Source organism: Varanus komodoensis, unplaced genomic scaffold (genome assembly GCF_004798865.1).
Source record: "Varanus komodoensis strain SLA01 unplaced genomic scaffold, ASM479886v1 scaffold4, whole genome shotgun sequence".
In the NCBI taxonomy this organism is placed as follows: domain Eukaryota; kingdom Metazoa; phylum Chordata; class Lepidosauria; order Squamata; family Varanidae; genus Varanus; species Varanus komodoensis.
Genome location: NW_025335941.1, coordinates 61493667 through 61516988, shown reverse-complemented (window position 1 = coordinate 61516988; position 23322 = coordinate 61493667).

Sequence of the window (23322 nt, the reverse complement as noted above, 5' to 3'; positions counted from 1 at the left end):
CACAGATATTCCTCTTAATGGAAGACTCGCAGAGAAAGGTTTTTGCCTCCCCATCTGCCAGCATGACAGTTTTCTGTGTGCAATGATATATTGATTGATCAATCAATCAATTGACCAGTCAATTGATTGCTTGGCCAATCGATTGACCACATGGGGATTTCAAGCAAGCTGAAACCCCCCGACGGCAGTGTAAAGTCATGAAACCCAAACATAGGCTTCTGACCTTAATGACAACTACTAAGCACTATATTTTGGACTAGATCAAATTTTTTTAAAAATAATGAACATGAAGGAGTGTGTAATGTTCACTGTATATGGTTATTACATGCCATTTTGTGGTATCGAAGGGGATAGGCTTAATTGCTTCTGGATCCCCTGTTCATGAGTAGGGCAATGAGCCCATTTCACTGAATTTCTCCAGGGAGAGGTGAAGTTTTCTGAGAGTTAAGGTTTGGCGTTTGCTTGGCCATTCCTGCAAAAGAGAACAGCCACCATTTTGTAATTGCCACAATGCCCTGGACTTAGCATTCTGGGACGCAGGTATAAATGGCAGTTCCCACAAATCAGTGGTGAAGAATGCTAAGTATCATTTCTGAAGGTAACCTTTTTCATGAGGAAGGTGCGAAAAGCGAAAAAAAGATCCAGCCTTTTTCAGAAAATTGATTTCTGAGAAAGTTCAGCTCAGCTGTAGTCTCTACATGAGATATATATGTGTGTTGAAGGTTATGTGTGTTATCTTGAACATATATCGGGTTTGTTGTATTCCTTTTCTTTAGTGCTTTTGACAAATGTGGGGTCCACTTTTAAATTCTGATGTTGCCAAAGCAGGAAAAACTATATTTTAAAAAATCATATTGAATATATAATATTCCTTTAAAAATTAATAGTAGATAAAAGAAGCTACATTCTGGAATTTAGAACCGATACTTTATATTCTTTTTGGCACCAAATCCAGAAAGTTTAACTTTTAAAATGTATTTTAATATATTCCAATTTATTCTGTACCACTTCTATGCTTTTGTGCCAAATCATAGCTATTCTAGTTTTATTCTTTTAAATTAATCTTTGTGTATGCTTCTTAAACATTTGTTTAATATTAACTTTTGTTATCTTCCCGGAGACTGGGAAGTACAAAAATGAAATCAGTGAATACATAAACAGGGCTGTCATAGATGGGACATTTTGCAGAGCTTTTGCTCATAGGATCCCCATAAGTTGAAGATGACTTGATGGCCCAGAGAAAGATCAACCACAGATTAAGGGGGGAAAGTCGAAGGCAGGAGGGGTGCTGAAATGAAGATGACTTCTGTGCTCCTCTTGCCCTCCAAAATGACCCCCCCCCCACCACCACCGAAAGGATCTGGCACCACAGGTTTTCCCCAGAGGGAAGCAGGATCTCACCCTTCCCATTGCACTCCCCTGGAATGGCCCCTTCACACCAGCTCCAAAGATGCTCTTCTGTCTTTTGGACTGACCCAGTGAGGAATGAACTCATTCTGTAAGAACCTGTAAGGACTTCATTTGAAGTTATTATCAAAAGCCCTGCTTTGCATTACGCTGCCAAGGCGGTGCCATAAAAACAGCACTTTTGCAGTGCAACGCATTGTTTGGGTAACTCTCTCTAAGAGATATCTTGACTGGCCCATCTTCAGTCGTTTCTAGGCATCCAGCCATTTTCCTTCTATCAAGTTTGTAGTGATGGTTGGTTTATCTTTTCCCTTTGATGTAGCTTTTTAATCAATTATTTCTAAGGGTTCTGTGTGCATGTTTATTGAATTAAAATAAATGTCTACTTTATAAACTACTCTGGGTGGAATAAACATAGGTGTATAAATAAATAATCAAGGCAAAATGAAACCAAGGGAGTATTAAGGCAAACTGGAAACCATGAAGCAAGATATTGAGCGTTTCAACATTGCAATGCTTGGTGTTCATGAACTAAAGTGGGCTGGAATGAAAGGATTTCAGTCAAACAAATGCAAAGTGTTTTATTCTGGAAATGATGAATTCAGAAGAAATGGAGAGGGTATAATACTGGGGAAAGAGGTAGCATAGACTGTGAGGGGTTATAATGCAAAATCTGAATACTAGCTATCAGAATTTATGGAAAACCTATCAACATAACCATTATTCCAGTCTACACTCCAACAACAGAGGAAATGTCCTGGAAGAAACAGAGAAAACACCAAAGCAAGACCATTGTGAGTACCTGAAACACAGAAGCAAGAAACAAACCACAATCAAATGTATGAAAATTTGGTCTAGGAATCAAAAGTGAAAAAGGAGACTAACTCATGGAATACTGTGAAGTTGACCATTTGTTAATACAGGGACAGCACCAGATGGCCAATACAGAAATCAAGTAGACTATGTAATTGGAAGTTGAAGATGGAGAAATTGTGTTCTCAGTGCCAAAACAACATGAGGAATAGATGGTATGAACGCTTAATATGAAAAACCAGAGTAAAGTTGGAAGTATAGCACCAAAATACAACGTCAATAACATCCCTGAGGAATTTAAAGTCCATATAAAGAACAGATTTGCATTACTGAACACAATTGGCTATGAACCAGAATTGTGGAGTGAAGGCAGATTGAAAAAAAAGACAATTCCTGTAGGAACAAGAGACAAAAAACCTAGATGGATTTGGGGCGGGGGGGGGGGGGTTGTCAATACTTAATGCAGCTTTTCAGTAACTATCCCATAAAGACAAAAGGAACTATTACACTTGGCAGTAGATAGAAATAGAGGAAAAACAAGAAACATCTTCCAGAAGATCCAAAAAATCAAAGGGAAATTCAAATCTAAAGAAGGAATGCTAAAAAGCAAACAAGGGAACATAGTCTCTGACCAGGATAAAATAAAGAGAAGGTGGAAACAATATACAGAAGAACTATACAGGACTGATGAAAGGATGACAGATACCTTTTAAGAAGCATCCTTTGAGGAAGAAAAAGCTTGGAAGGAATAAAGTAATCTGTGTAGACAGGATAGCAAAAAAATTTTTCCAAGCTGAGGAGACTGATTTGTTTCAGATCCTAAGAATATGCAAACATATATGGAAACCAATGCAATGGCCCACAGAAGAGAAATATTCAATCTACATCCCAATGGCCAAGAAATAAAATTTGAAGACACACAGCAACTATAAAACCATTGCCTTAATTGCCCATGAAAGCTAAGTGATGAGGAAGGAGTAAGAAGTGCCTGACATTCAAACTGGATTCCAAAAAGTAAGGGAAATTTGAGATACATGGAGAACAAAAGCAGAGCATCCTCTATGCAGAGCATTCTCTATGAACGAGAGCAAAGCCTTTGAATGTGTCGATCCTGAGAAGCTATGGGTGGTCCTGAAAGAAATGGGTAGACCTCAGCATTTGACTGTTTTGATGTATCATGGACAGGAAACTACTCTTAGGCCTGGAGAAACAGGATGGATTAGGATTAGAGGACGCAGAAGTGAAAATTGGTGGAAGATGCATCAGTAATTTAAGATCTCCAAGATGACACCATCTTACTGGCAGAAAGCAGCAGCTAATTGAAACAAGTTCTGATGAAAATGAAAGAAGAAAGTGGAAAAGCAGGACCACATTCAACGTTAAGGAAACAAAAATCATGGCTGCAGACGAAATACACACATTTAAGGTCATAGCATTCATAGAAGGGACTTCTGATAGTGACCTAAAACCCAGAGAAGGTGGACCCCTCAGGATGTCCAAAACATTCCCATCATGATCGATCTTGCTTGTGGGATGTTGCTGTGACTGTCCAGCAAGGCAAACTATTATAGATTGCCAAATAATAAATAAAGAAGGAAAACAAAAGGCAATGGAGGCCCTTATTTAATAAATTAGAACAACAACAAAGCAAATAAAAACAATACGCACACTATTGTCACCTCACTAGTTAGGCTTCAAATGCAGGTCCCTCAAAACCAATAGAAATAAATGGCCTCATTTTCAGAGGTCCTTCAAATGCTAAAAGTATGCTCAATATTCACAGACAGCAGATACACATGCTAATTATACAATTAGGCTGGATTCTCTCACAAACACTAAATCCAACCATGTGATCATTTTTATCAATTGCCGTGTGGTAAGATTTGTTCCAAAGCATCCCTGGAGAGATAACATTCTTCTGGTTTGGTTGCCACTTCTGTTTTGCCTCCCTGCTGCAATTACCACAGAATTAATTACGAACCTTTTGTTCCTATTTTTTCCTGTCTTGCAGATATCAATTCGCTGTTTATGCCAAATTCTATTTCTTTCTCGGATTGAATGCTGTTAACAGTTAAGAGGTAGAAGAGACACGATTTTTATAAGCCTGAGAAAACAAAGATTTTCACCAGGCCAAGAAAAGCATGGCATACCTGAACGGGGAACGGACTTTTGTATGTGTTCTTCTCATGTGCCAGATGTGACCAGATGTGCTCAGGATGGATTCCTGCCCCTTCACATGCATGCATTTCCTATAACAGGCTGGAGTGGGGAACTTATAAACGTGCTGCTCTTGACTTGTTCCAGTGTTGCCCATTGCCTGCCCTGGATTGTTCTAGCACTATTTAGAAACATAGAAACAGAGCGAGTCAGAAGGGGTCTCCCGGGCCATCTAGTCTGACCCCCGGCTCCAGCCGGCTCCGCTCACGACATGCCCGCCACGTGCATGTTGCATACAGATGGCTGTTGTTGCTCAGCTGCTAAGCCTTGCTGAACTCTTCATGGCCCCATGGACCAAAGCACGCCAAGTCCCCCTGTCCCCCGCTGCCTCCCAGAGCCTGCTCAAATTCACGTTCGTTGCTTTGATGACACTATCTCCTCCTCTGCCACCCTGTCTCCTTTTGCCTTCAATCCTTCCCAGCATCAGGGACTTTTCCCATGTGTCCTCTCTTCTCATTAGGTGGCCAAAGTATTCTGGGGCCTCAACAACCTCCTGTGGAAGCCCATTTATTTGCTTATTGAATTTATAGGCCACTGACCATCCCAACAGGGCTCTCTAAGTGGCTAATAATATTAAGTACAATTATAAGTACAGTGTGGGGGAGGGGGGCCACCTGATGGTAGCAGAGTACGCTCTTATAGTCAAGTGGTAAATTCAGGTCTTGAAATTTATTTATTTATTTATTTATTTAAAACATTTTTATGCTGCCTCGGGGCGGCTCACAACAAAAACAAAATATACAAATATAAGAATTATACAACAAAAATATTAAAACCCGGTGCATCTCAGCTTAAAAGATTTAAAATCCTATAAATACCAATAAATTAACAATTAAAATAAGTTTTAAATAAAAAGGTCTTAGCCTGGCACCGAAAAACAAATAATGACGGCGCCAGGCGGACCTCTCTGGGGAGCGCATTCCATGGATTGGGCGCCACCACAGAGAAGGCCCTCCTCCTGGTACTCACCCTCCTAATATCATTCACAGAGGGTTTCCAGAGAAGAGCATCTGTTGCTGATCTCAAGGGGCGGGAGGGCATATATGGACGCAAGCGTTCCTTTAGATACCCAGGGCCCAAGCTGTTGAGGGCTTTATAGGTCATAATCAACACCTTGAATTGGGCCCAGACTTCAATAGGGAGCCAGTGGAGCTGACGAAGAACTGGGGTTAAATGAGAACAATGCCCAGTCCCCGTCAGCAGCCTGGCAGCTCTATTCTGCACCAACTGAAGTATCCAGACCATCTTCAAGGGTAGCCCCACATAGAACGTGTTACAGAAATCTAAACAGGAAGTTACCAACGCGTGTGTCACTGTCACCAGGCAGTCGTTCTCCAGGAAGAGACGCAGCTGATGGATCAGCTGAAGCTGAAGGAAAGCGCTCCTCGCCCCCGCTGTCACCTGAGCTTCTAACGACAGCTCAGGGTTAAGGAGCACTCCTAAGCTGCGAACCCTGTCCCTAAGAGGGAGTGCAACCCCATTTAGGACAAGGCCCAGGTCCCCCATCCCGAGGCCCGAACCACCCACCAACAGGACCTCCATCTTGTCTGAATTGAGCTTCAGTTTATTGGCCCTCATCCAGCCCATTACCTCGGCCAGGCACCGGTTCAGCACAGCCACTGCCTCACGTGGATTGGTGGAGAATGAGAGGTAGAGCTGGGTATCATCAGCGTACTGATGATTCCGCAGCCCACACCTCCTGATGACCTCTCCCAGCCGTTTCATGTAGATGTTGAATAGCAACTCCATGCGGAACTCCATGGCATAACTGCCATGGCACAGAGCCAAAGTCCCCCAGCACCACCTTCTGAAATCAGCCATTGAGATAGGAGTGGAACCACCGCCATGCGGTGCCTCCAACTCCCAATCCCGCTAGCCTATTCAGAAGGATACCATGGCCGATGGTATCGAAAGCCACTGAGAGGTCCAGGAGAACTAACAGGGACGCACTTCCCCTGTCTCTCTCCCTGCACAGGTCATCGTACAGGGCGACCAAGGCAGATTCAGTACCATACCTGGGTCTGAAGCCGGACTGAAATGGGTCCAGATAATCAGTTTCATCCAAGAGTGCTTGGAGTTGTCCCGCCACCACCCGCTCTAGCACCTTGCCCAGGAATGGGATGTTGGCCACTGGTCTATAATTGGCGGCCACCTCTGGATCCAGGGATGACTTCTTTAGGACTGGCCAGACTACCACCTTTTTTAAAGGGGAAGGTACCCGACCATCTCCTAAAGAGGCGTTGACCACCTCCAGGATCCAGGTCCCAATCCCCTCCTTGGCTTTCTTAAGTAGCCAATATGGGCATGGGTCTAGTAAGCAGGTGGTAGGGCGTATTTGTCCAAGCACCTTGTCCAGATCATCAGGCCGCAACAACTAAAATTCATCCATTAATTGTGGACTCGACGGCGTCGTTGGCATCTCCTCAGTAGAATCTATTTCAATAGTAGAGTCAAGCTCGTGACGAATCTGAGTGATTTTCTCCCTGAAATGCCTGGCAAAGTTGTCACAGCAGGCCTTTGAGGGTGGTCCAAGATCAGCCCCTGTACCACCCGAAAGAGCTCCGCCGGATGGCATTGTGAGGAGGCAACGGAAGCAGAGAAGAATTTCTTCTTCGCTGTCCTCACCACCACAGCATAGGCCTGATAGTGGGCTCTTAAGTGTGTTCGGTCAGATTCACCCCGTGACCTCCTCTATCTATGCTCTAGACATCTCCCAACCTGCTTCATTGCCCGTAATTCAGGTGTATACCAAGGAGATGAATGGGCTCTGCCAGGTGGGAGAGGATGCTTGGGAGCAATCATGTCAATAGCCCTGGTCATCTCCCCATTCCACAGTTCAACCAGGGCATCGACAGGATCACCAGGCTTGTCAACCGGAAAATCCCCCAGAGCTTTCAGGAATCCATCAGGATCCATCCGGCTCCGGGGGCGGACCAATAGAATCTGGTCCGGAAAGGGCCACTCTCAAGCTCAAACCTTATGAGGAAGTGATCTGACCATGACAAGGGAGTCAAACTTAAATTCCTCACCTTCAGATCACCCTCTTCCTGCCCCGTCGAGAAAACCAGGTCCAGAGTGTATCCACATTCACGGGTCAGGCCACTGACGTGTTGAGACAGCCCCATGGCCGCCATGGAGGCCATGAAGTCCTGAGCCGCCCCGGTTAGAACCATCTTGGCATGGAGATTGAAGTCCCCCAGGCCTAACATCCTGGGAGTCTTCAACACCAGGTCCGAGACAATCTCCGTCAGCTCAGGCAGGAAGTCTGTTGGACAGAAGGGTGCACGGTACAGCAACAGAATCCCCAATCTGTCACGGTCGCCCAACGCCAAGTGGAGGTACTCCAGCCCCAGCCTCGAGAGGACAGGAAGCCCCACAAGGGAAATAGAAGCTCGATAAACCAGAGTGACCCCCCTCCCCTTCCCTCCAGGCATGGTCAGTGCTGGACCAGGTACCCGGGTGGGCACAGTTGTGAGAAGGCGACATCCCCCCCCTCACCCACCCAGGTCTCTGTGATGCAAGCCAGGTCAGCCCTCTCATCCATGATCAAATCATGGATGAGTGTTGCCTTATTTTGGACTGACCTGGCATTAAGCAGCAGCACCGACAGGCCCGGGGGACAGTTGACAAGTCTACCTGGAACCCGCCGGCTGGGGGAATAAACAGAAAGAGGGACATCTGTCCCTCCTTCTTCTATGCAGACCTGTTAGACCCCCAACGCCATAAAGTCCATTGCCCATCACCACCCCAATGGCTGAGCCCACGTGCTCCCCAGGCAACATCCTAGTAAAGCATGAGATGCACCAATTAAAAGCAACCTAAACTGACAATTAAAACTACTAAAAACATCCTACTTTAATCCGCTGCTAGCCCACAGATGAGACCAAAGCCACAACCAAAGCCCCCGGCCAGGCCAGCCCCCTGCTTGGCCCCTGAACAGCTCCCAAACGGCGTCACCACCCTTAGGCCGTCACCCTTCGGCTGCCGGCGCTTTGTAGGCCACAGGGCCCCTCCCCGTGCCCCACCCCGTCCCGGCGCATCTCTCACACACGCCGGGGGAAGCGGGCCGGAGCAGGGCCTGGGCCGGTGGTCCTGGCCTCGGCAGCGACAGCAGCAACAGCAGGCGATGGAGCAGCGGAGAGTTCTGGGCCTGTTCCGGAAATACCTGTAAAAGAGCACAGTTTTCACCTGTCACTGGAATGAAAGCAGTGCCAGGTGGACTGTCCTTGGGAAGTCCATTCCAAATGTAACTGGTACTGCCAGAGAGGCCCATATAACACCAGTTGTGGCCCAGGCCCAATTCAAGGTGCTTTTATTGACAGCCCTAAACGGCTTGGGGCCCAGCTATCTAAAGGACCATCTGCACCCATATATACCTACCTAGCCCCTTAGATCAGCTCAGGAGGCCCTTCCACGAGAACCACCCCGCAGGGAGACGAGGAGCGCTCCCTATCTCTGGAACTCCCTCCCTAGGGAGATTTGCCTGGAACCGTCGCAATTTTCCTTTCGATGCCAGGAGAAGACATATCTTCTTAGGAAATTTTTTATCATTTAACCTGTATGCTGTGGCCCTTTTTAATTTTCATTGTTGTTTAATTTATTTTATTTTAATCGGTTCTTAATGTGTTTTCATTCTGTTGGTATGTTGTACATGGTAGGCTGCCTAGGAAGGCCTTGGCAATTAGACACAGCCTATAAATATATGTAAATAAATAAATGTTGGGGCAGCCAGCAAGAAGGCCCTTTTTCTGATTGCCATTGCTTTACTTTCCTTAGGAATGGCTCTTTCAGAAGGACCTCATTCCCAGTTCGCAGTGGGTGGGTAGGAGTATAAGGGAAAAGGCAGCCCTTCAGGTAACCATTGTATGTTCAATATTTGTTTAAATTTGTCCAAGCTAACTTGCACATTTCAATTATTCTTCTTAACTACTCTACAAACTTCTCTGGGTATTCAAAAAAATGCTAGTGATGCTTTAGAGGTCTGTTTAAGTTAAAGGATCGTAAACATTCCAAAGAGAAGCTACCTTTAGAGGCACAAATGTTATGGTATAGACATTTAATTTCTCTTTATATGTTTCAGTTCGGTTGTGCACTAGCAGAAATCTTCCATGGATTTATTAGCCAATTTCCATGGGTTTCTCCCAATTTTCTTACACTGCAAAAAGCTTTTTTTTCTCTCTCTCCTTCTTTCAGCAGTTGTTTGAGTTTCTCTTAAGAGATCTTGAGACTCTTGTATGAGATTCACAACACCCTATTCCTTTTCTTTCTTATCTCTCTTCTTTCTCATTGTGCACTTTAGTTACTATACTGACAACTTCGGCCAAAGGTTGTGGTGGTGAGGAGGGGAAGCACACACTGTCTCTAGAACAACTCTATTCTCCATTAGATTATAATTGTAGCAAACATACAAATAGCCCATTTGCCCAGGTTGGAGATCGCCAGAACGTGTCCTCAGGTGTTCATTCTATCAACTAAACAAGTTGCACATTCCGGCCAATGTCTTTTTGGAGAGCTGTAAGAAGTAAGAAATGGCCTTTGGGCACTGCACAAATTCTTCATCTTAGATTTGGACAAACTGGCCGTTCCAAGTATCTCTTTCAGTCTCACAGGGCAAAAGCCAACAGGGACATTTACTTCTGCTTTGTCCCATATTGATTTTTCCCTTTCCTCCCCCACCCCATTTGTTGTTGTTGTTGTTGTTTTCTGTTGTCTTTTTCCTCTGCTTTGGAAAAAGGAACCTGGTTCCATCTCTTTCCCCGGGGAACCAGCTTGTGCCCTGGGCCTCTACCCCAGAGGCTGCCTGGGGCGCTCACCCAAGCATCACCACCTGGCCAGGATGGTGTGAGGAGGACTCAGACCTGCCACCCACAGGCCTGAGACCTGTTCCTGTTCCCCTTTCTGTCCAAAGCACAGGGAACCAGTCACGAGATCAAGGTGCTGCTCTGGGCAATCTCCTAGAACCTAAACAAACCTGCCTGATAGCGTCTTCATGTACACTTATCTACCGGTTGATCCCAGAGCCCATCATGCTATCTCACAGCATGAGGTGTATTTTCATGACCAGTCCCAGGGCATCCGTGGCACTTCTTACCTGCTTTCCCAGGTTGGGCTTTGCAGGTCAGAGCCAGCAACCTGTTGATTTTTACTGCTACATGGAGTCCCTCTGGAGATTGCTTGGCAGATTCAAACATCACAATGAGGTGCAAACACAGAACATACACAACATATGAGATGCACAGAACAAGCAAGCATCTCTGAGACATCCTACCAACCTACTCCAAGGGAAGGTGATGTTGCTGGATTCGTTTTTGGGCAAGAGCTGGTCTTGTGGACCACACCTGGTCCTGGGCAAGGCTTCCTTAAGCAAAGGATGGGTGTTACATTGCTCCAGAGCCAGATCCATGGCTGGAGAGTCTGACAGGTTCCATCAGGGTTGCCAAACGTGTCGAGGACAAAAAGAAGTCCCTCTTGTCTGTTGTCTGACTGTGAGAGAGACATGCAACACCAACAAAATACTGATATATAAAAAGACTCTTTATTGGAGGTGCACACAGACAATACAGAGTGAGACCATTTCCCATCCGGTCCAGCTGCCACAGATATCATGCACAATAAATGTATACCTTTAGCTTTTTGGACTGATAAGAAACAGAAAGCATCATGGCAGGAAACATTCCGTTACTACTGTACATGATTATCTTGGCCTAAACTTCCTTTTAGGATATCTGGTGTCAAAACATCTGCCTCCTGGCTTATCTTTCCAAATCCTGACCTTCTTGAAAGAGGTTTGGTTCCTATTTTCAACCCTCTTGTGTCTCTCTGACAGAAGTCTAAGTAACTGACCATTGTTGTTAGGTCATCAGGGAAAAATATATTCTTCATTATGTTCTTATGTCATTCTGTGGTATAGGATGGAATTGCCAATTTACCATCTGTAGCAAACCATGGTGGCATCAAGGAAAATCTTGCATTTTCCTCTCTGTACAATGAGCCATGAAAATGGCTGTCCAACATGGCAGAAGCCCAGGAGGAGGATAGAATCATGTAAAGGACCAACAGACTTTTAGGAATGAGGGTTAGGAACATAAGAAGATGGGAAAAGCAATGCTGGATCAGACCCAAGGTTCATCCAGTCCAGCAGCCCATGCACATGGTGGCAAACCAGCTGCCCACAGGATCCCTCCAGCAGGAAGGGTGCAAGACCTCCTCCTGCCCAAGCTCCCAGCAACTGGTGCATCCAGGCATGCTGCCTCTGGAAAAGGAGGGAGCACATGGCCAGCAAGGCTGGTAGCCACAGATGACCTCCTATTCCTCCATGAATCTGCCCAATACCCTATTAAAGCCATTCAAGCTGATGGCCATCACCACTTCCCATGGCAGCAAATTCCATAGTCTTTACGCAGTGTGAAGAACTTCCGCGATCTTTCCTAAACCTTCCACCGATCAGCTTCGGGGTGACCCCGGGACTAGCATTATGGAAGAGCGAGAAAATCTCTCTCTCTCTCAGTGTTCTCCACACGAGTGGAGACCTGTGAGTACCCACAGATCATGAATGCCTGATAAATGCCTCCTGTGGAGACTCCGATATTCTCGCTTGGGTGGCTGCACCGATCTCTTGCCAAACCAGTTTTGCAGCAGCTGAAGTCCGTCCCTCATTAGGAGACAAAGTCTGCCTTGTTAAGGCAGCCACAACCATTATACAACTGCACATTGGGGTCTACTTGACTTTGAAAAGGATCTTCTGAATACTAACACAGACATTATAAATATCACCCTGACAGATCTTGATTGACAGAACAAGGCAGCGCAACCCATTACGAAAAGTCACAAAAGCTAGTCAGGATTTCAGAGATAATCACGCTGCAAAACAGAACTTCTGGTCTTTTTTCCATTAGAAAGATGATAAAATTCAGCTACAGGGGTTTCTTTTTTCTTTTTCTTATTAATATTTCAGTGTTGAAACACTGTAATTTAATTAAACACTCTCTCTGAAAAGGAAAGTAATTTACCATCTGTATTAAATGTTTTCTTTCCCAAAGGAGAAGCACAATTTGATCACTCCTGTTTTGTTGTCAAATAGTTCTAGGAGGAGGCGATGGCAGAGACAAAGTGAAGAATGAGGAGCGTGTGCAAAAAGCTGGAAAGCCATTTTATGTCCCACTTCCAGGTATTGATGGGGGGGCAGGGGGAATTGCCTAGGTTTTTAGGTGCATGTAAAGTTATCTAATTTTGCACATTCAAATAATTATGTGAACTGAAACCCGGTCATCCTTCAAAATTTACTCTTCTCCGAATGTTGCAATGTGTTCTAAAAAAAGACAGAAATCAATGTTAGAGAAAACACCATTCAAAAATGCATTCTATTAAACAACTTGCTTGGCAAACTGTGAATATTAAGCACCACTGAACACAACATTGCCTGTACTGGAATAAATATGTGTTTATAATGTATATATTTTCATACAAGTTTTTTTTTAATACTCACCCTTTGGAATGATCCAAACAAAATATTTGAAGTAGCTAACCAGCTCCAGGCATTCTTGGATGAGACAATTAGCTGAACCCGTTTTGGCTTCAGGCTGGATTTTGGCATGGAAATTTCCTTGGTCTCCCTGAACACTAAGCTCTGCCAGGAAAGAGATGGGGGAACACGAGCGTGCTGATACTCTTGGACCTCTCTGTGGCTTTCAGTGCCATCATGCCTGCGATCTCTTGAGGGACACCGAGCTGGGGTGGGTGGGTTGGTCGGGAGCAGCTCTGCTCCTTCCTGGATGGCCAGCTCCAGGAACTGGTGCGTGAGAAATATTGCTTGGCCCCGTGGATTCACCAACATGGGGTTCCTCAGGTTCCTTTGTCTCCCACGTACATGATGCCAGGGAGTGGGGTCATCTGAGGCTGGGGTGACTTGCAGCTCTAAGTCTCCTTTTCAGTCCCATCAGGTGAGGTTGTGGATGGGCTAACCCAGCACCTGGATCCAACAAGGGACAGGATGAGGGCTAATGAACTGAAACTCAATTCAGAGAAGACTGTTAGTCCATCTGAGCAGTTGGACCATGTGCAACTTGTTTTGGATGGGGTCACATGCTTCTTGCAGGAGCAGCTCCATTGCTTGGGAGTCTTCTTTGAAGCACCTTAATCTCAGGGGACCATCATGGCACAGAGTCCCTTCTATCTCCTTCAGCTGGTGATACAGCTATGCCTCTATCTGGATAGAGATATCCTGGTTTCAGTAATCTATGCTCTAGTAATCTCTAAATTGGATTACTGCAATGCATTCTATGTGGCGATGCTGTTGAAAATTCGTCAGAAGCTGCCGCTTATGCAAGATGGGGCAGCCAGACTAATGACCGGAACCAGAAGGTGTGGACACAGTTGTGGCCCTCTTGTGTAGGACGCCTGCATGCTTCTGAGTGTGACTTGAGGTTCTGGTTTTAATCTATCAAGCTTAGCATGGCTGCAAAACTTGATGGAATGTATCTCTCAACTGAAATCTATCCTGACACTATGACTTCCAAGGCCTTCTTCTGAGCGCCATCTAGGAAGGTTTGGAGGGCGGCTGCAAGGGAGAAGGCCTGCTTGGTGGGAGCCCCCGACTGTGGAATTATCTCCCTGCTGTGGCCTCCCACTGGCCACTTGGCCATGCTTTGGGCACCAGGCCTTCTGTGCTGAGGCATTTAAAGGCATTTAAGGTTTATAGAATGGCTTGATGGGAACCCATGTTATCTGTTTTCAGTAGGTCTGCTCAGTCTGATGCCAGATTGTTTGCAAAATTTTAAACTGGATTTTTTAAAAAGATGTAGTCTGGAAATTGTAGTGTTTTATTTCATTATGTCTTGCTTTTAGGAACTTCTATAACCCACACAGAGAGCCTCAATGATTGGGCAGTACAGAAATGAAAGGAAAGGAAGAAAGAGTAGGAAACTTGGGGGAACCAAAGCTAGCAGGGTCATCCACCACTATGGAAAAGTCAGTGCAGGCACCCAGACCATTGCCAGGTGTCCTAGCCAGATAATGGGCATCACAATGACTTGTTCCAGTTGGTCATTTCACTCAATCTGAGGTTGCCTCTCCATAGACAGAGATTTTTGCTAGCCAAATGGCTACTTTAACTGCTTGCTTAGCATGATCCATGTAAAATATACACATGAATTTTCTGTTTATACATGAGCTGGCAATTAAAATAATAAAGAGAGCCCTGGTGGATCACACTAAAGGTCTACCTAGGACAAGGTTGTGCTTCTGGCAACAGCCAGCCGAATGCCTCTACAAAGCTCACCAAGGAAGTGTAAATGTGAAGTAGCTGTTCCCTGCCTTTGCTCCACAGCAACGAGCACTGATAAGTAGAAAACCTACTGATCATCTCAGTCATTTACAGCTCAGATCTAGAAGCTCTTTCGCTTCTGCTTACGGGCCTTTGGATTCAATCCAGTTTCATGAATACCAGACAAGGAACGGCTAAATAAATAATGACCTTGCCTGTGAACCACCATGTATTTATGGATCCCATTCCTCAACCCAAAAGGCTTCTGTGAGCCAACAAAAACACCGTTTGCAATCAAAGAGACATAAAACACTCTGAGGCAAATCCAATATATCTTCACTCAGCAGTAAGTCCAAATGCATTCAGTGGGTGCGGGATTGTGCAGAAAAGTAATATTAAACTGCATAGCATTGATTAACAGTGGAGGGCAGAAAGAAAATCAAAGAAATCTGGAAGGCCTGGAAAATTACCTCAAAAGATCTTTGCCTGGCACCAAAAAGATGTCCAGCATAACTCTCAAGGGAATTAATTCCAACGTCGGGGTGCTGTGACCAAAAAGACCCTTCCTCCTGGACTTGCGTATCTAAATAGACCGGTAGATGTAGGAGACAGTGATCCGTAAGGAGTTCAGATCCAAAGTGATTTAGGCTTTTAAAGAATGACACCAACACTTCGAATTGTGGTGCAAACCAGCTAGAAGCCAGTGCAGTTATTTTCAATGGGTTGGGTATGTTCTGTAGTCTTAGGCTGTAATGTAGCTTCTGCACTTTGCATCCACATCTGCTTCCAGGCTAACTTAGAGGAAGCCCAAGTGCTCAGGACCAAATAGTTTGTTATGAGTGTACGGAGAACTGTGACCTTCAGAATGGGCTGAAGTAGACACATCAAGCCGAAGGAAATGAAGAGGGTGACCACAAGGGGAAGGGTCTTCTCAGCTGAGGCACCTCACTTGTGGAATCAGTTCCCCTGGGATGTGCACCTAGCACCGATGCTATACATGTTCCAGTGCCGGGTCAAAACGTTTATATTTTCCCTCCATTTTAAATGTAAGCTTTCAAGTTTTATACTGGCTTTTAAATCATCTGGCACAAGTGGAATATTTATTATTAATTGTACTGTGCTGCTGTTGTTGTACAGGCCTGCAAAATAATTGTACACAGATGTTTTTATTGCAGGCAAATCTGTTTTAAATTGTTTTAATTACTGGATTTTGTATATTTTAGTTAGAGAGCATTATGCTAATCAAATGGTATATAAATGTTTTAAATAAGTAAATAATAAATAAATAAATAAGATATTCATCACGTGACAGAGATTATTTGGGCTTGAAAGAAAAACTAACTGTAATAGCAAATGAGTCCAAAAGAGGCTGAACCAAAAACCAATTAAGAAAGGATGCTTTCAGCTCAAAGTGGCATAACCACACGGCCACCGCTTGCACCACAACAACTGAAAAGAGGTTTTGCATACTTTGTCTCAGTCATCAATTCTGAGAGAGACTGCAGTGAAAAAATTAGAAGAGGACAGAGATTTGGAAGGGCAGCAAGGAAGGAACTAGAAAAGACCATCAAGTGCAAGAAAGTTTCGCTGGATAGACCAAGCCTAGACCATCTGCTTTTTTGTATTCCTGAACATTATGAATGGGTATGAAAGCTGGGTAAAGAAGCAGAAAGAAAATGGATGCATTTAAAACATGGAGCTGGAGGAGAGCTTCTGGTCCACCAAAGAGATGAAGATGTGGGTGCTGCGTCATATCAAGTCAGAACTTTTCCTGGAAGCAAAGATTTCAGAACTGAGGCTGCATGTTTTGGGCACATCGAGAGAAGGCAAGGCTCCCTGGGGAAGAAGCTCATGCAAGGGAAAGTCAAAGGAAGAAGAGGAGGAAGAGAAAGACCAAATATGAGATGGATGGACTCCACAAAGGAAGCCCCGCCCTTGAGATTACAGGATCCAGTCAGGGCTGTCATGGACAGGACATTCTGGAAAGCATGCATTCCTAGAGTTGCCCTAGGCCAGAGACAACATGATGACCTGTAACAACAGCAAATAATTTGGAACCCGATTCAAGTTAGGGAGCAATTCCGTGGTCCTTAGACTGTCCTGGTCCTGGCCCTGCTCCTGGTCCTGGCCCTGGTCCTGGTCTGACGTCTTGTGAGTGTCAAGGAGACTGCACCAGATACCTCTCTGAAGGCAGGGACATTTCCCCTAGAAAGAGGGTAAAGGGTGTGTTTTGGTGGGCAGGAAAAGAAGGAGACTGCAGAAGTCAGGGTACAATAGACCCTGTTCCCTGGGCAACAACAATCCATCCTCTTCCAAAGCACCCCAGATGGATGGTCCAAACACTCCCAGTCTGCATAAGAAGAGCCTCCGCCTCCAAGTTCCGAGGCTAACAATCATTTCCATGGGATTGTACCATTGATTGAAGAAATCTGTGTGCTCACTAACGCTGTTGGCATTATGCTAGAATTTGTACACCAACACAATCTTATTTATTTATTTATTTATTTATTTATTAAAGCATTTCTATGCCGCCCCTTGCCGAAGCCTCGGGGCGGCTCACAACACAAAATAAAATACAATAAAATACAAAAATAACAATATAAAATTAACAATATAAAATAAATAACAATATAAAAGAAGTCATCCTGGCCAGATAAATATGCAAATATTGTTAACGATTAAAATGACGCTTAAATAAAAAGGTCTTCGCCTGGCGCCGAAAAACAAATAACAACAGTGCCAGGCGGACCTCTCTGGGGAGCACATTCCATAGATTGGGCGCCACCACAGAGAAGGCCCTCCTCCAAGTACCTACCCTCCTAATTTCTTTCACGGAGGGTTCCCAGAGAAGGGCCTCTCCCGCAGATCTCAAGGGGCGGCCGGGCATATATGGATGTAAGCGCTCCTTCAGGTAAGCAGGACCCAAGCCATTTAGGGCTTTATAGGTCATCACCAACACCTTGAATTGGGCCCGGACTTCAATGGGAAGCCAGTGAAGCTGGCGGAGGACTGGAGTCATGTGAACATAACGCCCCGTCCCCATCAGCAGCCTGGCAGCTCTATTTTGAACCAATTGAAGTATCTGGACCGTCTTCAAGGGCAGCCCTACGTAGAGTGCATTACAGAAGTCCAGATGGGAAGTCACCAGTGTGTGTGTCACTGTTGCCAGGCAGTCGTACTCCAGGTAGGGGAGCAGCTGATGGATCAGCCGAAGCTGAAGGAAAGCGCTCCTCGCCACCGCTGTCCCCTGAGCTTCCAATGAAAGCTCCGGGTCGAGGCGCACTCCCAAGCTGCAGACCTTGTCCCTAAGAGGGAGTGCAACCCCGTTCAGGACTAGGTTCAATTCACCCTCTCCGAAGCCCGATCCGCCAACCAACAGGACCTCCGTCTTGTCTGGATTGAGCTTCAGTTTATTGGCCCTCTGGTATACATTAGCAGTTGCACCATCCTGCATACTTCTTCCCAGTGTTCCCAAATGTTAAACTAGAATCTCTAATCGATTATGTTTTTCTTATTGCCACTCCAAGCATCAATGGATAAAATTATTCGTACTTTCTTTCTATGCCTCTTCCTTCCACCCGCTCGCAGACACATCAACTGCAACCACCCCATAAACTTTATTAGCAGAAAGTTTCGGCCAAAAGGAAATTGTTCATACAGTAGATAATTTACACAATGTGGTCTCAAGAAAGCATGACGGGGTTGTAAGGCTGTGAATTGCAGACTTTACTTAGCCTAAAAATTCCTTTCTCTTTAATGTCTTTGTTTCAACTCTTAATTTATATCCAGGAAATAAAGTATGTGGATTTGTTTCAGTTCTGGAAGCTAATCACATAAAGCTATGTTTTTATTTTATTCTATTCTATTTTATTTTATTTTATTTGGACAAGCCAGACCAATTTTAAGTGAAAGTTAACATGTTACCTTGAATCTTACTAGGATAAACAAAACATTTCATTGGGATGGATTTTTACCTATAAAACCTTCAATAAATAATTTTTTTCTGACTCCCAAGTTAAAAAGCACACTCCCTTGTCAAGGTGAATTACCCTTGGCCAAACAAAATCTTGGAAGAATATGGTTTTAATAAGAAAGGGTTGAAAGGTTTTAAAGCTAAAACATGGGGGAGGAGTCTTTCCTACATTTTGAAATGGACCAGAAATTCTCTTGGCATTGTTACCAGATATCAAATTATTAATTCCAATAATTGTGAAGAGTTTGTTTCTTTCTGTAATTTCCAATGTTCTTGAGCCATCATTCTAACAAAAGTGCACAAACCGAAATAACACTGTGATGAATCAGTAACTTTGAATTTCCAGGTAAAGATTTTATCTTTTGCTTAAAGCTACTCTGAGTCTACAAATGAGCTGACAAGACCATGTCCTTTGTAGCCATCCAAAGATGGATCCGTGCAACTGGGCAACATTGTAGGAAAGAAAGTGTCCTTTCTTTCCTAATGTCAGGACACTGGGCTGAGTACAGCAACAACATCAGCAGCTCAGAATTTCTCCAGGAAAGCCACATCACTGGAAACAAGAAAGGGAAACCGGAGACAATCATTTCCAAAACTTGGAATGTCTTTGATGTTTACCAAATTATGCTTATCTTAGATGCTGTCAGAACTCACAGAGGAGAGAATAAGAGAAATTGTGGTTGGAAAGATTCTGACTCAAAGACAGACTCAAAAGACTATTAAGGTCTAGTGAATTGCTGGTAGTCACGATGGCTCAAGAAGAGCAACATGAGCCCAAATGCCCTTTGCCCGAGAGGAATAGCTCAAGATCGTGGCAAATTCCATTCAAGCAAAGCTGCAAAGAATTGCGGCGGGATGAATGTATGTACTGGAATGCAGGTGTCTTTAAGTAGGTGCACGTCTCCAAAATGACAACTTGATGGTGGACTTTTGGCCCAGGAGAACAGGGCAGGTGAGTTAAAAGTCCTTTTCCATAGGGGATGGGCTGTGGCTCCATTTCTCTCTCTTACTATTCTGCACACAGACTCCCTGCCATCGCACCTAATTCCCCCTTCATAAATTCTAAGAGGTGCCCACTTTTCCCACTGCTCAGATCAGATTATATTCAGGCCGCATTGCACAGAACATATGCCTGAAATTGCAACTACCGAAGCCGTTTAATTGATGCGTCTCACAGGAGTAATGGCCAAACCATGTGTCACAGCAGAACGACGGGATGCCTCGCAAAAGCAATTTGTCAAGAAAAGTTCTTGCTGGCCTGCTGCTGACCATCCGCTCCTCTCCTCTGTTTGTGTATCGCTTGAACGCAGTTGCAGGGCAGAGATGCAACAGAGTTATGTCCTTTGAGAGAAGCCTGACTCCTATATCTGTGTTCTCCTTGCTGCTCTAGGCTCTCCCACTTTCAGCAGGGATATGTACTCAGTCTACCGACTCAGCACGGGGCCATGAAGTGTTCTATTCCATGGCTGCATTTGCTGCAACATGAGAATGATTTTGGTGAAATGGCTCATTCAGGTGGGACCAGAAAACTTATCTCAAGAGGGATGCTGCTTAGACTGGGCTTGCCAAGAACAGAACCACCTGCCAAACCAGTGTCCCAATTCCATATCCGGTACATCAGCATAAATGGCTGCTGCGTATGATGTGGAGAGGAATCCCACTTGGGGAATCTTGGGACATCCATCAGGAACATGGACTTAGGACTACAGCAAAGCACACGGGAGTCCAGGGAGCTGCGACCAGGGAATTTATAAGACTCACAACCCCAGCATGGATTTTGCCACTTCCCTAGCTGTTTTTGTTTTTTGTTTAGTTGCTAAGCCATGCCCAACCCTTCACCACCCCATGGACAACATTCCTCCAGGCCCTTCTGTCCTCCACCATCCCCCAGAGTCCACCCAACCCCACACCCACCACCCCAGTGACCCCATCCAGCCACCTCAACTTCCATTGTCCCTTCTCCTTTTGCCATCAACCATCCCCAGCATCAGGATCTTCTCCAGCGAGTCCTTCCTTCTTGTTAGAAACATTCTTTCCTTTCCTTTGGAAGAGAAAAATATTTCAAGCATGCAGAGAGTTCTTTTTGAAACTTTACTGCAATAAAAATGTTTTAATAAATATATAAAATAAATAAAGGGAGCCGGAATGGTTTCCTTCCCTTCTTCCAACTCAGCTCACCACATGTTCACTTCCCATTTTTATGCCCTGCCCCTGGCCACTTCTTCCCTTCTCTTTTTCCCTTCATTGGCCAGGATACTGGGAGGTTACAAATCCTTTTTGTCCACCCATCCTGTGCCACTCTGATACCTGTTCTCCCCCCCCCCTACTTTGTCCCTCCCAGGAGAATTATAATGAGCTTATTTCCTATGCAGGGTGTGTTTGTTAACAATCATGAGGTCATTCATTGACCAAGTTTCCTGCTATCTTGCCGACATGACAATTCTCTCCTCCTTTGGCTTAGGAATTTTCTTTGATACATTTTTCACTCTCCCTGTTTCCTTGCTTCCAATCAGCCCTTCATCCCTATCACTTCTTATTAGGTGGCAAAAGTATTTGAGTTCCATCTTCAGTATCTGGCCTTCTAAAGAGCAGTCAGGGTTGATCTCCTTTAAGATTGACTCCTTTGAGATTGACTGCCAGCACCACAATTCAAAGGCCTCAGTTCTTCGGTGCTCAGCCTTCCTTATGGTCCAGCTTTCACAGCCATTCTTCGCAGCTGGGAAAACCATAGCCTTGATTATACGCACTTTTGTTGGCAGGGTGATGTCTCTGCTTTTTAGTATGCTGTCCAGATTTGCCATAGCTTTCCTCTGAAGGAGCAAGCATCTTTTAATTTCTTGACTGCAGTCCCCGTCTGCGGTGATCTTGGAGCCCAAGAAAATAAAATCTGTCACTACCTCCATTTCTTCCCCATCTATTTGCCAGGAAGTGATAGGACCGGATGCCATGATCTTAGTTTTCTTAATGTTGAGTTTCAAGCCAACAGCTGCACTCTCCTCTTGTGTCCTTATTCAATTTTTCCTCACCATCAGCCCTGCCCCATATCTCAATATGAGAATATAAAACTTGCTTACCTTGCTGTACAGATTACAATATGTTTTATGGGAGAGCCGTAATGATTCAAACATGCTATAAGATATTCTTCTTTTATGTAATAGTTGTTACAGAATGCTGAAATGGTTCATCATGGTGCATTATTTTAGCTGCAGTTTTTATACTATTTTGCATATTGTGTATTAAACTATACTTAGCTGTATATCTTTATAAATACATACACAAGCTTGTGTATTTTGCACGGATGTTTGAGGAATTCAGTCTTTGCAAACTCCTCCATACAGCAGTAATTTCTGCACTGGTTAGGTCCTTATGTGAGCATCAATTGCGCTTTCCACCAGATCTCACTATTCCCTTAATGTTGCAATATTTTTGGCTGTTTAAATTGATCGGAATAGTCATTGACAAATATATATATTGAAGGATAATGTACTTTTAAATATATATTTTGACATTATTTTGGGAGGAGAGGGAAACTCAAACCTGTGTAGAGAGCTAATGTGTCCAAATTATTGTGTAATTCTGAAAATGGCATGATCCAGAAATAGAAAGATTTGTGTATTCCTAATAGGACTTGAATTAGATGGTGTATTCATGGGAGTTCTTCTTCTTGTGATATAAATCCATTTTCAGCCTCAATTGCACACCAACCAGATGCCTGGAAATGCAAGAAAATGGAAAGCATCAAGCAAAGATGAGTAAAAGGCGACAGGATAGAGGTGTTTAAAATAATTCATGGTGTGAAGAAAGTGGAGAGGGAGACCATTTTTCTCTCTATTCCAGAACACTCAAATCTGGGGTCATTCCAGGAAGCTGAATGATGGGAGATTTGGAAAAGATAAGAGCAAATATTTCTTCGCACAGTGTATAGTTAAACTGGGATTCGCTGACACTAGAAGTAGTGATGGCCGCCAATCTGGATGGCTCTAAAAAGGGACTGGATAGATTCAGGAAGGAGGAGACTGTCTGTGGCTACTAGCCTTGCTGGCCATGTCTTCCTCCTTTACTTCCAACTGGAGTATTGTAACGTGCTGTACGTGGAGCTGCCCTTGAAGATGGTCCAGATACTTCAGTTGGTTCAGAATAGAGCTGCCAGGATATTAACAGGGACCGGCAGGTATTCACTTATAACGCCAGTTCCCTACCAGTTACACTGGCTACCAATTGAAGTTTGGGCCCAACTTAAGGTGCAGGTGATGGGCTATAAGGCCCGAAACAGCCTGGGTCCGGGATTCCCGAAGGCGTGCCTTCTTCCCATGTGCCCTCCTGCCCCTTGAGATCGGAGGCAGAGACCCTCCTTGAGAGAGATCAAGAGGGCGGCTACCCAGAGGGAGGCCTTCTCCACAGTGGTGCCCCCATTGTGGCGCACGCTCCCCAAAGAGGTCCGCCTGGCACCAACGCTTCTTTCCTTTAGGCGCCAGGCAAAAACCGTTTTAATCTCCCGCTATTTTAATGGCTAAATTGTTTTAATCTGTGGTTTTACACCTAATATTGGATGCTGTGCTACTTTCACTTATTTTTGTTGTTGTCGTTGTGAACTGTCCCAAGATGTATGTGACGGGACGGTATACAAAAGTTTTAAATAAATAAATACTGG